Source organism: Magnolia sinica, chromosome 9, assembly GCF_029962835.1.
Source record: "Magnolia sinica isolate HGM2019 chromosome 9, MsV1, whole genome shotgun sequence".
Lineage (NCBI taxonomy): Eukaryota > Viridiplantae > Streptophyta > Magnoliopsida > Magnoliales > Magnoliaceae > Magnolia > Magnolia sinica.
In genome coordinates this window covers 81579222-81596353 of record NC_080581.1, presented here as the reverse complement: position 1 = coordinate 81596353, position 17132 = coordinate 81579222, and the positions used below count along the sequence as shown (strand labels likewise).

General features: G+C 36.7%; 1 long non-coding RNA gene across 2 annotated transcripts; it reads left to right on the top strand.

Moving 5' to 3' along the window:
• Window positions 1-4764: 4764 nt before the first annotated feature.
• LOC131255857 (uncharacterized) lies at window positions 4765-14395 on the top strand. Of its 2 annotated transcripts, XR_009176483.1 has the most exons (9): window positions 4765-4869; window positions 6583-6654; window positions 6748-6909; window positions 9218-9285; window positions 10169-10248; window positions 10726-10837; window positions 10908-11286; window positions 13638-13669; window positions 13765-14395. It is a non-coding gene; the product is annotated as an uncharacterized LOC131255857 (long non-coding RNA). The 2 variants fall into 2 exon arrangements; XR_009176484.1 differs by lacking the exons at window positions 10169-10248; window positions 10726-10837; window positions 10908-11286; window positions 13638-13669; window positions 13765-14395 and adding an exon at window positions 9435-10161.
• Window positions 14396-17132: the final 2737 nt, after the last annotated feature.

The following is a 17132-nucleotide window of genomic DNA, read 5'->3' as shown; positions in this document are numbered from 1 at the left end:
TAATTCATTCCGATATCTATGATTTAAATACTACCTTAACTCGTAGAGGAAAAATATATTTTATCACATTTGTTGATGATTTAATTAGATTTTCCTATGTATACTTGATAAAATCTAAAGATGAAGCCTTTGAAAAGTTTAAGCTTTATAAGGCCGAAGTGAAAAATTAGTTGAATATAAAGATTAAAGCCCTCAGAAGTGATAAAGGGGGTGAGTGCTCTTCTAATGAATTCAATGACTTCTGTGAATCAAATGGTATAATCCATGAATTTACGGCACCTTACACACTTCAGCAAAATGGCCTAGCGGAACGCAAAAATAGGACATTAGTTGAGATGATCAACTGTATGATATTAAATTCTGGATTACCACTGAATTTGTGGGGGAAGCATTGTTAACAGCAAACCGTATTCTAAATGCTATCCCACATAAAAAATTGGATATCTCCCCATATGAATTATGGAAAAAGAAGAAACCATATCTTTATTACTTCAAAGTGTGGGAAAGTATAGCAGAAGTCAGGATTATTGATTCTAAGAGAGTAAAGTTAGGTCCTAGAGGAACAGGTGTGCTTTTGTGGGTTATGAGATTCATAGTCTCGTATATAGATTCTTGGTTCTAGAACAAACTTCTTTTGCTGACAAAAACATGATTATAGAGTCTAGGGATGATATATTTTTTGAAAACGCAGTATACAAAGACTATATGAATAATCATACAAAAAGGCAGGTTGATGAAAATATAATAGAACTAATGAACGAAGAGCCTAACAACTTTCATGATACATCTAATACTCATCCAAAAGGAAATGAACCAAGGAAATCGAAAAAGGCAAGAAAAGAAACATTTTTTGACCCAGATTTCTATATGTTCCTTATAGAAGGCGATATAAATGAAATACGAAAGAAGATTACTTTACCACTAAGTATTGAAAGTGATCCATCAACACTTAGTGAAGCTCTCTCATCTCCTGATGCACAGTTTTGGAGGGAAGCCATAGACGATGAAATGGATTCCATAGTCTCAAATAACACTTAGTGTTTAGCCGATCTTCCACCAGGTTCAAAGCCATAGACGATGAAATGGATGTAAGTGGATTTTTAAAAGAAAGTTCAATCCTGATGGAACCATAAATAAGTTTAAAGCTCGATTGGTAGCCAAAAGATTTAGACAAAAGGAAGGTATCGATTTTGTCGATATATATGCTCTTGTTGCCCGTATATCTACCATTAGGACTTTAATTGCTCTTGCAGCAATTCATCACCTAGTAATCCATCAAATGGATGTCAAAACGACATTCTTAAATAGTGATCTAGATGAAGAAGTCTATATGAAACAACCTGAAGGGTTTGTTCAACCCGGGTAAGAGAAGAAAGTATGTAAACTGGTCAAATCTCTCTATGGGCTCAAGCAAGCTCCTAAACAATGGTATGAGAAGTTTGATCAAGTAGTACAATCTAATGGTTTTAGAGTAAACCAAGCAGATAAGTGCATATATATTAAAGGTCAAATCATTATCTGCCTATACGTAGATGATATGCTAATATTTGGACCAAATGAGGACTGTGTGAAAGAAACTAAAAAGTTTTTAAGTACCAACTTCGACATGAATGATATGGGCAAAGCCAATGTAATATTAGGTATTAAGATTTATAATCTTAATGATGGAATAGCCTTAACACAATCTCATTACCTAGAGAAAGTGTTAAAGAAGTTTAATCATTATAATAGTAAATCGATTCCAACCCCATTTGATCCAAGTATTAAATTGGTTAAAAATACTGGTAGATGTAAAACACAACAAGAATATGCGAGTGCTACTAGGAGTTTAATGTTTGCAATGAATTGCACTAGACCCGATATAACATTCACAGTAAGAATGCTAAGCAGGTATACCAGTAATCCAGGACAAGTACACTGGAATGCGATCTCGAGAGTTTTAAAGTATCTAAGAGGAACCATAGACTATGAACTGCATTATAAATCATATCCCGCTGTACTTGAAGGGTACAGCGATGCAAGCTAGAATGCAGATAGTATAGAATCTAAATCTACAAGTGACTGGATATTCACTCTTGGAGGAGGAGTAATATCATGGGCATCTAAGAAACAAACGTGCATATCTCACTCTACAATGGAAAGTGAGTTTATTGCACTTGGTGCAGCTTGTAAAGAAGGTGAATGACTAAGATACCTACTGTTGGAAATCCCATATTGGCCAAAACCTACTCCTGCCATTTCTATCTTTTGTGATAGTCAGACTACTTTTTGTCGTGCTATGAGTAAGACTTATAATAGTAAGTCTAAAAATGTAGGTCTAAGGCATAACTTTGTTAAAGGATTGCTCAGAGATGGAGTAATCACAGTAGAATATGTTAAATCCATCTTGAACTTAGTAGATCCCTTGACAAAAGGTTTATCAAGAGATCAAATAAGAAGAACCACTAAAGGAATGAGACTAAGATCCATAAAGATGTAATTTTTACTTTTGATGTCAACCCTGCCTATGTTTTGAAATAAAGGCTAGGTTCAAAGGGACAAACAAGTCAAGTATGTGACTGAAATATACACTAGAAAAAGAAAATTTGAGTCGCATTCTTAAAAGTCTAGTGTTTGGTTTCTGCATTTCATAAGAGGCTGAGTACTAACTCTTAATAGATCTATAAGCAGACTTTGCTGAGATGAAGCAGAATCATCTTTAATAGATCTACCTATATGGGTAGAGAAGTGAGGCCGCTTTTGAAGAGATTGGGATCGTCTCTAGAATACTCATGAAATAAGGATACGCACAAGGCCAGAAATGTGCGAACTTTTAGATCTCCAGTTATATATGAATAGATATGTATTATCTGTCCGGTGAGTCATATAAGGTCCTTAGTTCAAGACTAATGGGTTACTAAGTACCTAACATAACTTTGATACGTATACACTAAAGTAAAAGTTCAAATCCAAAAGATACCTTTACTTATGTATCTATTTATACTGATATGCTATTCGTTCCAGAATCTGATTTTGTTTTTGAAATTGTGGGGGATTGTTGTGTTTTTTAGAATAAAAAAATAAATTTCAAAAATAAAAGTTATTTTTAGAAAGTAAATAAATATATTAATTATTTAAACTTTCCATAAATAGTGTGTATAGTCAATCGGTAAGAGAATGGGTTTTTGCTTATGCAACCAGGGTTCGCACCGTCCTCGCACGTGCGCGCGCGGCGTGGGCTATAGGGCTGCTTGGGCGCTTTATTAGACACACTTAGCACTTCGCACGTGCGCATTGTCGCAAGGAGCTAAGAGAGCCTTAGTCTTTTTGGCACTCAATTTAAATTTTTTGGGCCATGGTACCCTGATGTTTTATTACCTTTTTATTAATTGAGAGTAATTGAGACATGATTGTACATGTGGCACCTATGTTATGTGTCGCTTATGTGGATTCAGTTTTTCCTGTTGGATAACTGCTCCTGTCTAAATGAGTACGAAAATAACTGCCGTAGGACAAAGAGTCATGTCCTTTCATGAAAAGGCAATTATTTGCTGTGAATGGGTATGGATTTCATGAAGAGGCACTTTAGCGCCTCTTTAGGAAGAAATTCATAACCTTTCAATTGATATAAATCGTGGATACTATAATCCAGAAGAAGATACTCTTAATCCTTGATATTATATCATCTTCTGTGCAATTACTCTCGATCTAATCTCTTGCTAAATATTTTCTGAACGTCTTAAGGCATATCAGTGTCAAAATTAGAGATCTGTTCAACACTTAAATGTGCAAATTTTCGTGTTGAAAATCAGATTGAGAGTTCATTGTATCCTGAAGACAATTTGCAGATTTCTTTCATTTGCACTTGCTGGAATTTCCAGAAAAATGGCAACAAATCTGTCTTGAGAAATTGACTATTCTAGTCGAGCCTTGAACCTGATGGATCTGATCATTTCGTTATAGTTTTCTTCTATCCTCCGTTGTATAAAAAAAAAAACACTTACTTTTCTAACAGAAGATGCCCTAGAAATCTCACATATTGGACAATATGCCAAAGATTTATTTCAAACTTGAGATATCTTGGCCCATCCCCCATCCATGGTGGGGCCAATCAGATCACTATCACCACAAAAAAAAAAAAAAAAGCGCAAAGTATACAGACACTGTAGGTTTTTTTATAGATATAAACCGTATCTATATTACTGAGGATTAAATCCGTAGCAAAAAGTTGCTACACCACTAGAAATTGACGGTCCTATAAGGGACTTTTTGAGGCCCACCACAATATATGTGTTCTATCTAATCTGTCCATCTGTTTTGAAATATAATTTTAGTGTATCATCCTAAAAAATGAGGTATATCGAAGGCTCAAGTGGACCACATAGTAGGAAAGAGTAGAGATTAAATCACACATGATTTCTCCGGTGTAGTCCATTTGGGCCTTCAATATAATTAATTTTTGGGATGATTCTTTAAATATATTTATAAAAATTAATGGACAGAATGGATAAACCATATGCATCATTGTGGACCACATAGTAGGAAAGAGTAGAGATTAAATCACACATGATTTCTCCGGTGTGGTCCATTTGGGCCTTCAATATAATTAATTTTTGGGATGATTCTTTAAATATATTTATAAAAATTAATGGACAAAATGGATAAACCATATACATCATTGTGGGCCCCACGTAGTACCCAACCACGCAGAAAATAATTGGGCGCGCTCTCAAAAGAAAGCCGCGCACCCAAATCAATATACGGCCATCTCTCTTCCTCTCTCTCTCTCTATATCCGCCCAAAACTGATTCTCCCTCTCTCTCTCTCAATCATCCCATTTTCAAAGCCTTAGCATTTTCTCTCTCTCGCTATCTCAATGAACTTGGAAAAGTGAGTGATTTCTTTACTCATTCAAAATTATTCCATTTTATGAAGCCCATGTAAATGAATAGTTTGGTTGATGCTTAGGCTAAACTAATCAACAGGTGGGCCATAAAAGTGGGCCCATGTTTTCAAAATGCTAGTAATGTGGCCCACATAAAAGGCACATAAAGGTCAAAAATTGAGGTACTTGCACTAATATACGGTATGCAGGACAGTAAGTGGAAGATCTAGACCGTTGATCTGATGGGCACACACTGGATAACCCAATATTTTCTAGATTGGAAAATCCTGACCTTTAGACTAGCTGCTCATGAATTGATGATTAACACAAAACAAAAGGCAGCAATCCTCATTTAATTGATGAAGGCCAAAGATCAAATGGTCAAGATCTTCTAATGAAATAGATCTTTGGACATTCTCTCATCAGATCAACTGTCTGATCACCACCAAATCAAGAGATCCTATCATTCCTTACTCATTAAATGGAAAGAAACAAGAACATCAATCTTAAACCATCAGAACCAACAAATGGAAACTGAAAAATAGATCCTCATTTTTAAAAAGAAAAAGAAAAGAAAAACATGAAAAAGAAATTCATTACAACCATATCAAGAAACCCATATCTTTGGATCAACAGCAATACCAAAGAAACAAAAAAACAACAGAAGTGATTGAAACAAAAGAAGATAATAAATCAACCCAAGAAATTGAATCCAAGATCTTTAAATGATGCTATCACTTTATAAAATGGATCAAAATACAAATTCAGGAGACCTGATAATTGCTCTGGCCTTCTACGGTTTTAAGTAAGCTATGAAGGCTGGTAACATATTATGTGGGCCCACTATGATGTATTTGTTTCATCCACACCATCTATCCATTATTCTAGATCATTTTAAGTCATCAGCCAGAAAATAAGGTACATCAAAATTTAGGGTGGATCACATCACTGGAAACAATGTTGATTGAACACCTACCATTAAAAAATTTTGGGGGGCCACCAATGTTTTCGATCAAACTGATATTTGTTTTGTTCCCTTCATCCAGGTCTTTATGACCTAATCAACAGCTTGGATGTGAAACGAACATTACAGTGGGCCCTAGTAGTTTTTTAATGGTGGACTTTCAATCATTATTGTTTTCGGTAGTATGGTCTACCTGAGATTTATATATCCCTCGTTTTTTGAATCAAGCCCTACAACGATCCAAAAGAATGGATGGACGGCATGGATAAAATAAATACAATATGGTGGGCCCCACAGATCATCTGCATTATCCACGCCACCTCACCAAGCTGTGTCCGTCAACGCAGAAGAAAAAAAAAGAAAAACAGAAAAGGAAAACGCAATAGAAAGAGAGAAATGCAGGGAGAAGTAGACTGAGAGAGGGAGAAGGAGACTTGAGAGAGGGAAATGCAGGTGCGATTCTTCCCAACGATTTTCATCTCAAAAATTTCAACCGTTACCTGTATCAAAGATACAGGTAACTTGAAAAACGACTCAAGCGCCTGTAAGATTTTCGCCTCTTTCTCCTGTAAGAAAGTCACAGGTTGAGAGAAAGTTACCTGTGACTTTCCTCCCCCAAACACCAACTGTAACAAAGTCACCTGTAACTTTGTTACATTTTAGAAAAGTTACAGGCATCCAAACAGGCCCTTACTCTTCTTTTTCTTTATTTACATCTGCAAGTGAAATTGCCGATTTTATAAATGGGTTGCAGGTAAAGAAGGGCCTGCACAAGCCCATGAGCAGGGGCTGTAAATGTGGAGTGTTTTTGTGTTGATTCTGTATTGTAATTGGAGTGTTTTTGTGTTGATTCTGCATGTGGATTTTGATTGTTAGCATTTTCTGACGATTGTGGATGTGGGTTCATTGGCTCTTGCAGGGGTTCCTACGGGCTTTTGCATGGGTGTTGCCCATTTTCAGAGAATCCATGCCAAATGTAAACCTGAAACCTGAAAAGATGTGATCTCTAGCAAAGGCCCTTCCAGAATCTTCAAGGCCCTTTGATGATGGGCTGTATAGAGCACTTGATATCTATTTCAAGGTTCGAATCCATTCATCGATATTTACTGTAGCTTGGATTTGTAACTTGCTTTCCTTTTCACAATGTTTTACCTTAGCAAGTTCTAACGTGCAGAAAATGTCTTGTCTAGCTTGTTTTTTTTGTGCCATATAGAGATATATCTTTAGGTGCTAAATGGCTAGTTCCAGTAATTTAAATATGCAATGAAATAATCTTGTGCATGTAGCATCACTTCGATAACATGTTTTTTTTTTTTACTCAGATAAATTATATCCTGCTTGCCAAAGATTATCATTTGTTTCAAATATTTAGTCATTCTGTTTCAAATACTTAGGGCCCAAAAAGGATGTGGGTAGAGGTAGTAAGAAAAGACTTGGTGACCTATGGTCCAACTAAAGTTATGGCCCTTGATAGAGTGGAATGGGGCGGAACAGGATTCATTTGGCTGACCCCAATTAGCTGTGAGCCTGGGATAATGCTTAAGAGGATAATGATGATGATGATAAATTTGATAACATGTTTCTTTTTATCTCATCTGTTTCAAATATTTAATTATTCTGTTTCTGTGGTTCATAATGATACAAGTTATCATCCTAATATATGTCATTTTCTTAACTGTCCAAGGGCACATCCTTTTTTATGAACTTGGAATTCCAATGACTACAAAGACTGCATTAGGCTGCCCATCTGCAAAATTGATAGCTGGTTGGACATCCATTGCAACAAGGATGTTTATCTGTTCCAGAAAAAAATTGAAACCAGCAGAACTTTTTCGACCACAAATTGAATGAAAAACAGAATTAACCCTCTTTTTTGTCATTATTTATGAAATTCGTCCTTCCTTTGATTGTTTCTCTGGACATCCAAATGGGCCTTAAAATCAGCACTGTGAAACAGATGAATGTTGACAGAAAACGGATGGTTTGACTATATTCATGTCTCCTACATTATTACTTGTTCCTTTTCAGTTCTGAAAGACGCATAAAATTCTTACAGTACATGGAACCATTCTGTTGTTACTCCTCCATTGTCAAACGCCGCAAAACCAAAACCTATTTTCAGAGCAGTAGGCAAGATTTTGCATGAGATTATTTTTAAATGGTTGCAGTGTTGCCTGTAGATTCTATGTGTAGTAGGTTTTGGTTTTGAGCATTTGGTGAAGATTATGCATTACATGTTGTTTTTGGTTCTTTAGGGTGCGTTTGGATGCAATTTTAAATTGGATTGCAATTCTGTTGTGTAATAAAGTGGAGACAAATAGATTGTAGTTGGCCTTCCTATCGAGGGTTGAGCTCCAAATTGCAGTCCTGTTCCTCTCAAGTTGGACTCAAATGAAACATGACTGCAAGACGAGGGCCTCTTTCCCCTTATAAATACTAGAAAACATCATTAGTTTTTCTCATTTCTTCTTGATTAAACTAAATATTTGCTGCAATTCAATTCACATGATTTTTTATTTATTTTTTGTTGATTCTGGATAAAGGTTTTGGTTTTCGAAGTTTTCGTGCCATTGTTCCTGCATATTGTATTTGATTAATTCCACCTCGTTATGATCAATTGCCTTGATGGGTTTTGGTTTTGCGGCATTTGGCATGGATTCTCCTTGGTGAATTTTGATTCTATTGTGTATATTTTTTTGGTCATAAATAGTTTGGAGTATCTCCTCATTCATTGTGAGTTTTATTCAGCAATATGAGTTGGTTCTTGTGGCTCTCAATTGGTAAGAGAAGGAAACTTCTTTGGCGGCCCACCATGTGGGCCGTTGTGTTGTCGATTTGGAAGGAACAAAATCTTAGGACTTTCAATAACAGATCTGATAAAAAGGACACTGTTTTTCTTAGGGCCAAAGGAGAGTCATTTCTTGGGCGTTGGCACCGAACCTCTTTATGGGTGATGATAGGGTAGATCTTTCACAGGACTAGGTAAATGCGTTGTAAATTCTAGGTACAGTGAGGTTGAGGGATGGCCCCTCACCATCCTTCTCTTTGCTGTGTGCTTCTCTGTGGTTGTATCTTTTGCTTGTTTTAATAAATTTTCTATGTTACTTTTCAAAAAAAAAAAAAGAAGAAGAAGAAGAAGAAGAAAGAAAGAAAGAACGAAAGAATCTTTTGGATTCTTATAGTGTCGTCTTGAATCTGCAATTGGTTTTTATTTTTGGTGTGTTTTGTTGAGATTCTTAGTTGGGTTTTGTTTAGTGATGTCTTGTATGCTGCTTTTGATTCTTGATTCATTCTGTAGTTACTCTTTTGCTAATTTATCTTCCCAGATTTTGATTGTTTTGGATCTTCCAGTTTCACAATTTAGATAACCAGCCTAGTTTTTGGGCCAGGTTATCTACAGTGGGGCCAACTGATTTTCGTATGTTCCACATCCTCATCTGCATGTGAAGATGTACACGTGACCTAGCAAACATCCACTTTTTTTTTTTTTTTTTTTTTTCCATCTTTAAGTAATTCTAAGTTCTTTTTTGTTATCTTCTCCACATGTTTCATTTACTACAATCTGCAAGCGGGTATTGTATTTATCGAGCTTTTCGTTTCTTTCAGAGCTGTCCCGTGTCTATTTCAGAGCTGGTCAGCAAGTGCATGGGGAGCCCCATTGGAAGATGTCTGTGGCATGGAGTCTTCTATGCTGTCATTTGGGGCATATGGAATGAGAAAAATAAGAGAAATTTTCAAGGGGAAACAGTTCCCAGTCTGTGGCATCCTTAGCAGAATCAATGGAGGCCTAGTTTGGGCGACAGCCATCCAGCACTTTAGAGGATTCTCAAGGGGGATGATCATGCATAATTGGGAGAAATCTTCCTGTGCCTCTAAATGCCTGTGGGCCATGTGTCGGATGAGTTCAGTTTCAGCCTTTCAGGGCTGTGGTCTCATTCAGGAATTAGAGTCCTGTTTGTTACCGTTTTATCTCAAATTGGGGTTTCTATGTTGTTTTCTTTGCTCTTGGAGCCTCGTATGTAGTTGGCTAGGGTACCAAAGCATGTTGTCTTTTATATTTTCCTATTCAATAAAGGATCGTCGCCCATGAAAAAAGCTAAACAGTCAAGATTACCAGGTTTAGCATGTTTAAACTTCAGCCACTAGAGTCGCCTGCCGATTCTTGACTAAATATGTTGCTAACGAATTGTGATTTCCTGTTTGTTAGTGTTTGTTGCCATTTCCTTTTTTATTCCTATTTTGATTATTTTCTATTCTTTTTCATACAAAATCTTGGAGTTTCCAACCCAAAATCTATCTTGGGGGGATCAATAGAAATTCAATGAGTTTTCCTTTTGCAGGAAGTTCTTGGGAGATCCGTAAATGGTACAACATATGCAGGAATCCGGGCCCGAACGACAGGAGCTCCACAGAACCATTGGTAAGTAAGATCCTTCCTGACTAACGTTTCCTCAGGATGTGAATGAGCTCCACAGAACCACTATTTGAAGTCTTGGACTTGATGAAAGGATTCGGTTTAATATTAACTAGTGTGGTGGTTCTAATACTAATTGGCATAGCGGTTCTAATACTATGATCTGTTGTGGATATCTCAATCAGTTATCTTCTTGGTCAAATCAAGTCCAAAATCTGATGTGCATAGATGTTTGTGATTTACATTTGATTTTTGCATACAGATCAAGGAATGGGCCAAAGCACAACATATCAATGATCCAGAGACTGGAACTTTGAATTCATAGTCTCTTTGTTTGCTGGTTATCTTCCATTAATAATGGTCTGAGTGGACTGTGGTGCACATTAACTCCATAGTTAAATACATGAAACCTTATTGCACTTCACGATATGTACATGGGCTATGTGAAAAACAATTTCTTTACACTACTTTTCTCCTCTGTAGGTCTGCTTGTGGAGCTCCCTTTATCTTTTATCATTGTAGGACTGTAAATTCCTTGATGAGAGCTGGCCGCCAAAGTTTACAGTCATTGTGGCTCAAAAAACTTAAAGAAAAGGTGGGTGCTTGTAAATTTCTTCTCATTTCTCTGTTTTTGTTATAAGAAACTTGAAGAAATTTTTATGCAGGCAGCTTTCCAAAGTTCCCTTGGGTGAATGTATGGGATCCTTACAAGCTCTTGGTTATAAGCTCCAATGTTTTCAAAGAAGAAATAGGAGGTGCATAGTGGATTTTTGCAACTGTGTTTCTACAACTATGTTTGGTTTAGAAATGTATGAAAAAGCCTGAAATCAGTAGCTTTTTTTGTTTTCTTTAGCGATGGAAAGTGGCATTTAATGGTTTGCTGGTGTCATCCAATCTAGGCGACTGTTTGGGCATGGTCCATTCATATGATCAATGGTCTAGATTGCTGCACTGTAGTCCACACTGGTAGGAACTCAGGGCTTGAGGACTCTAAACTTATCTGTGAGCTGAAGATATCATATGGTTTTCTGAAAGTTATTTAAGGTACCATTTTGTTTGTTTGTTTTTTTTTTTTTTTTTTCCCTCCTGCTTTTCCTCATGTCTCAATCTGTTAATTTTTTATCCATTATATAACCTTTCATTCTCAGGATGCCTGTAAATGGGGCTAATTGAAATGATTTACAGGTTGTGTTTGAATGCTGATTTAAGCCTGTAAATGTCTTCTGATCTAGAAGATTCAGCCTAGCAGAATTTTTAATCGTTCCTTTCTTTCTTTCTTTTGGTTTTTACTTTTTCTTTTACTTTGTTAGGCATTGACCGATATTCATAAGAGACTATTGTTCTCTTAAATAGTGATCTTCATTCATGTAGATCATCTTTGAGTCTCTTAGCAAAGTAAAAAAAGAAAAAAGAAAAAAGACTGCTGATTATGAAACATGAAACTTTCGTTACACACACACACACACACACACACACATATTCATGACACACAAGTGCATATTGAGATATTAACTAGCTGACATGATAAAAATCACCTTTGAACACAAGGCAGAGCAGACAGCTTTGCCCCTACTACCATTATGACAGTGGCAGCAAGGAGCAGAGAATTGCCCAGATCTTCAACTGCGGGTAATCCCATAGGCCAGACCATCTACAAACACACAAAGGGAATGACAGAAAGAGCATACAACCTTCCCCTACTACCATTATGTCAGTAAAAGGGTAGAAAGTTCAGCTCAAACCTGGTTGAACCTTTTACTTTCATTCTGTTCTTTCTTTCCTTTTTTTTTTTTTTTTGAGAAAGATTTTATTAATTGAAAGATTTCTTTCTTACTTATTTTGAGAAAGATCTCATCTTGTCCTTTGAAACAAATTCTGAATATGCATCTAGTCTAGAAGTGCCCTTAGCTAATAATAAGGTTTTCAGAACCAAAACACTATTGGAAGTTAATCTAGAGCAACACCTTAGCTTTTTTTTCCTGGATAAAGTGTTGATTCATCCTTCTCTCCAAAAAGCCTTATGTGCACAGAATTTGTTTTGCCCATTTCAGGCCATTGGATAGCCAGCATGTGTCACCCTGGTGGGGCCCACATGCACTGATGGTCGAAACTGTCCACCCTCCAGGTGCTTTCATAGATGTGCTACAGTAAGAAAATTCCATGAAATGATGATTGTGATCATCATATCTGGCTTAACATGGACCATTGAAAAGAAATTTTCATTCAACTCCACCAAACAATGGTCTAGATCCTGTTATAGTGTGATCATTGGACCAGAGTCTCCTCAAAATTGGAAGGATGGTTTTGATTTTTGAACCTCACTACATGTTAGCCTCCATGGGGCAACACATGCTGTTGATCCTAAGTTGTGGCCTTGGCAAAACAAGCTCCTATGCAGTTGTGTGGGATCTGTTTGAATCTATCATGCCTCATAGCATATGGTGCATCGCAGGATATGTTATCTGATGGTGTGCATTGTGATACGAGCTCGTGGCCTAAAAGACAGGCCGGTCCACTCATATGGTAGATCACATGCATATGTTGAATATGGATGGTTGTCATTCTTGTCTATTTAATATCCTTTGAAGTTTGAAATCGAGGAGTGTGTATTAATTAAGTGTTTTGTGTTTAAATGTAAATCAATGCAACCGCTCCATATGGGCTGCTGTTGCTAGTTGGTTCAGGTATTGGTTGCAGCTTCCTTTGTTTGGACGGGTTTTAGCTGATGTTGGTTGGAATGGGAAAGTTTTTCCTGCTAATGTTTGGAGTGTGATCAGCTTCTTATGGTTCCAGCTGCTTCCTTTGGATTTGGATGAATCTGAATTCAGGTTTTTAGCTGAAGCATTTTCTCTTCAGATCCAAGAGCTAGATGATGAAGTCTTAATGGAGAATCGGAGTTAGAATGTGCTTGGTGTCACCATGTCAGAGCAAGGTTGTAGTGGTTATTCTCAGAGTTGTGTTCCAGCGAACCTGCTAGCAATTTTGGATGGTTTTGGGTCTGATCCTCTAACTTGCTCTGTTTGATCATCGTCCTCTGCTCCTATTATACTTACAACTAGCGATCTATTGTATTCTGAAATTTGTTTATTTAGAAATGTGAATGTAGGCTGCATTGTATGATTTGATTGCTATTTGTAATATGAATGCATCGTTTTATTTCCTGTGTTCTTTATCATTGATTTCTTTGAGAATTGTCAATCAGCTGTGAAGGTAATATGATGTTGGTACATTATAGAAGAGAACCTTTTTTTGGAGAACTGTTCATAATCATTTCGTAATCGTATTCCATTTTCAACAAGTATTTGAAAATGAGATCGAGTGTTATGTCTTGTATATTTTTTATATCTATTTATACAGACTAACATTTCAGTTTTATCCCATTTTGATATATCCAGGGGCTACTCAGAATTCAATCAAGGTTGCCCAGGTATGTATTTACTGATTGCTGGTTTTTCTTTTTGCTGCTTATTATTTTGGATAATTCATTATTCAGATAGGTTGAATTTTTAATGTGTTTCACAGTGGATGCTAGTGCTACAAATTCCTGGTGTGACCAGCCATATGTGTTGCATTAGGAATCTTTTGGGTATTATAGATGGATGAGAGGACTCTTGATTTGTTACTTGGTTCATACCATTACAAAATACAAACTGAGATTTTGCCTTCACAATAGAAAAGTGATCTTCAAACAACAAAAGTATTAAAGAAAACGTAAGGATTATGCACTTGTGTTTGAATTTTGATTTTTACCTTTCTGATTCAGAAAAGCTCTAATCAGTATTTTCAGATTTAAGGAATTGTTTGATACACCTTTTCACAATATACTTAAGTTTTCAATTTTGTCTACTTGGACCCATGGTCCAGTAATCCACATTCCCACTATGGATGGACTATGCCCCAAACATTTCCCAGAGTGGAAGTCCCCAAAGACTAATCTTGGGACATTCCAACAAGCATCTTGGAATTCCAGAAGCAGAGTATCATGCCATTGTAAAGATGCCATCAGGTTCGTCAAAGAATCCTAACCTCTGAATCGTAGACGCTTGTGGACAGCTAACACAGAAAGAGACAATGATGTAGTTGTTGGGTTGAACGATACCACATAAAATCTCTTGACATCTTTGGACAGGAATGAAGCGGAAATATCTCCGTCGACGTTGTACGCTTTAGCATGTGTACTAGAGAATGTTCCTTTCATCAACAGAAGCCCACAAAGCACCTTTGATTGCTCTTGAACTAACAGTGGCACAACTTATGGTGTGAATCCAATGGGTGTTAAAATGGAAAAAATGGCAATGTTCTGAATGCAACAGACTAATGCCCATTATCCAAAGCTTAGGATTGTTGGCCCCATGATTTCGAACAATTCAATTTTGGTTACTTGTATGTCATTTCTATTATTTCCAATCCCTTAATTTGTTAATATCCACTGGAAAATCTTAATGGATTTCTGGTGGTCATGGAAAACAGGACCATGATTTTTTAGGCTCATCTGAGTCTTAAAACCATGGTTTTTTACTGTTGCATTTTGAACCTTTTGACATTAATTTTTGGTTGGTTTTCTTGTTGATATGCTTTCTGATATCTATGATGATTTTTTGTGGATATACAGATGCTTGATGGCCATAAAAACCATGATGAAGTTGGATAAACCACTGGTAGAACCAGGTGGTGGGTCTTGCCTCTGTGGCAATGCAATGGTGTAGGTGATGTGTGGGTGTTGCGATGTCAATGTGGTGGATGGGGTCTGGCCTTGGTGAAGTTGTTATTATATTATTATTATTATTATTATTATTATTATTTAATTTAACGTGTTCTTGTAAGTGATTTAACCCATGAAATGAAGTAGGTTGATGGGCATGCATTACGCCACATGAACGGCCGTGGAATGGAATAAGGCCATTTCTCAGTAGTTGTCCAATATAGGCCCGGCTGGCCTTTTTATTTCTTAGGCCTGATCAAGTGCTCAGATCGAGATTGGCCCACTCACAGAACTGATGAAATGCATTTGGTATTATGCTATTTCAGAGTGCATCTTACAGTGTTATGTTTTCAGGGATACATTGGGATCACTGTAGATGAATCACCCTTTGATATTTGGCCCCTCTTGAGTTTTCACTAATGTATTTTTCTTCTGTGTTCTTAAGCCATAACATAAGATGGTTTAGATCTTTGAATATTAGATATCTACCATCCAATATTTGGATCATCAGACCTTGGGCCCCCCATTCACACAATCTGAATCTTGATTATCAGACCTTGGGCCCCACAATCCACTACAAAGCTTTCAAGATTAAGCTTAACCTACAGCCCTATGTGTGGGGCCATTGTTATGTATGCATGACATTCAAACTACAGGTATAAAATATAGATTTTTTTTTATTTAAAAAAACAACAATAGTTTTAAATCAAATATAAACATTAGCCCTCAAAAATACTGGCACATATCGGCATTTCAGTAGACATTTACTGGTGTTTATTTGGGATTAAGCAGGCAAATGTTACAGTAGGCGGCGGCCAGCACAACCGCCGGCAAACGATAGACTGCTGCTAAAACCTATACTGACTGAGCTTTTGCCAGCAGTTTTCTGACTACCGATAAATCTTTTAGCGGCGGTTTTCATGGTGTTTACCGGCGGTCGCCGGCAAAAGACAGTTTTCTTGTAGTATCCCTTCTAAAACTGCTCTCACTTCCACTTTGGTATAGTTGAAAGGCAAAAATCATCTGACCATCAAATCATTCTCATCCATCACAATGCCACTTGTGTATCAGGCATTAGAATAATGAAAATTGATGCAGATGAGGTCGATCACCATCTTCCTCAAGGATAACTACTACTACGAATGCACGGAGCTTTTTCAGACTCCTCACATAGACTTCTCGAATCCATGAAGAAAGAAACCAAGAAAATATAAATAAATTTGTAATTTGATTGATGAATCAAATAAACGAGTTCAGAACCCTTTAAATAGGGATACCAAGCAATGAGAGAAATTTCAAAACCATTCTGGAATTTGCAACTTCCTATTTATAGACTATCCTGATGTTTACTAGTGCGCAAGGTTTTCAGCGAAAAATAATGTTCTATTTGTCTTCACCAAGCTGTTCTTCTAATTATTCTAAAGCCCAACGAATGAAGAGTTATAATTAAACTAAAACTTATTATTTATAGTAAAAAACAGAATTAAAATATGGCAGAATTTATAAAATATGGAAATGATGGTCGATTTCAGAGTATTTTGCAAATCCGGCTTGCGCAACCCAGCGTAGTGGGGTTGGGTGGCTAAAGTAGCCCGTTCTACCTAAAATCATATATTTTATGTTTGATAACTCATTTTGGATTGCGAGATACACCTAATTTAAGGTCTCATGGTCCGGATCACTTCTGTCGTCGACTAGGCCTTTTCTGATCCATCTTGGCCATGAAACTGTCCATGACCCGCTCTACATAGGATGTTTCTTATTTAAGCAGCAAGATTACCTTTTTTATTTAATCACAGAAATTGGGTATTCTGACCTGAAAATTGGTAGTGGTGTAGTTGCCTGTAGGTGATCAGATCTCTGAAAATGGTACTTTAAATAAGTATCCACGTTGTCATATGGACATTTGTATAGGGTCACTGGACTCGGATTGCTAGAAAACAGCACCTACAGGCTACTAGATACCTCACAAAACTCTGTCAGCCCCACCATGATAGATGTGTTTTATCATGCTGTTCATTTACTTTGCAAGATTATTTTACTGCATGAGCCTAAAAATGGACCACACCACCCGAAGTAATGGGTATTGAAAATACCCTGAAGTTTTGTATCAAGCCGATATTTTTTCAGGCTCATTTCTTAAAATGAGCTGAAAAAACGAAGGTACCTAATGGATAAAACAAAAACA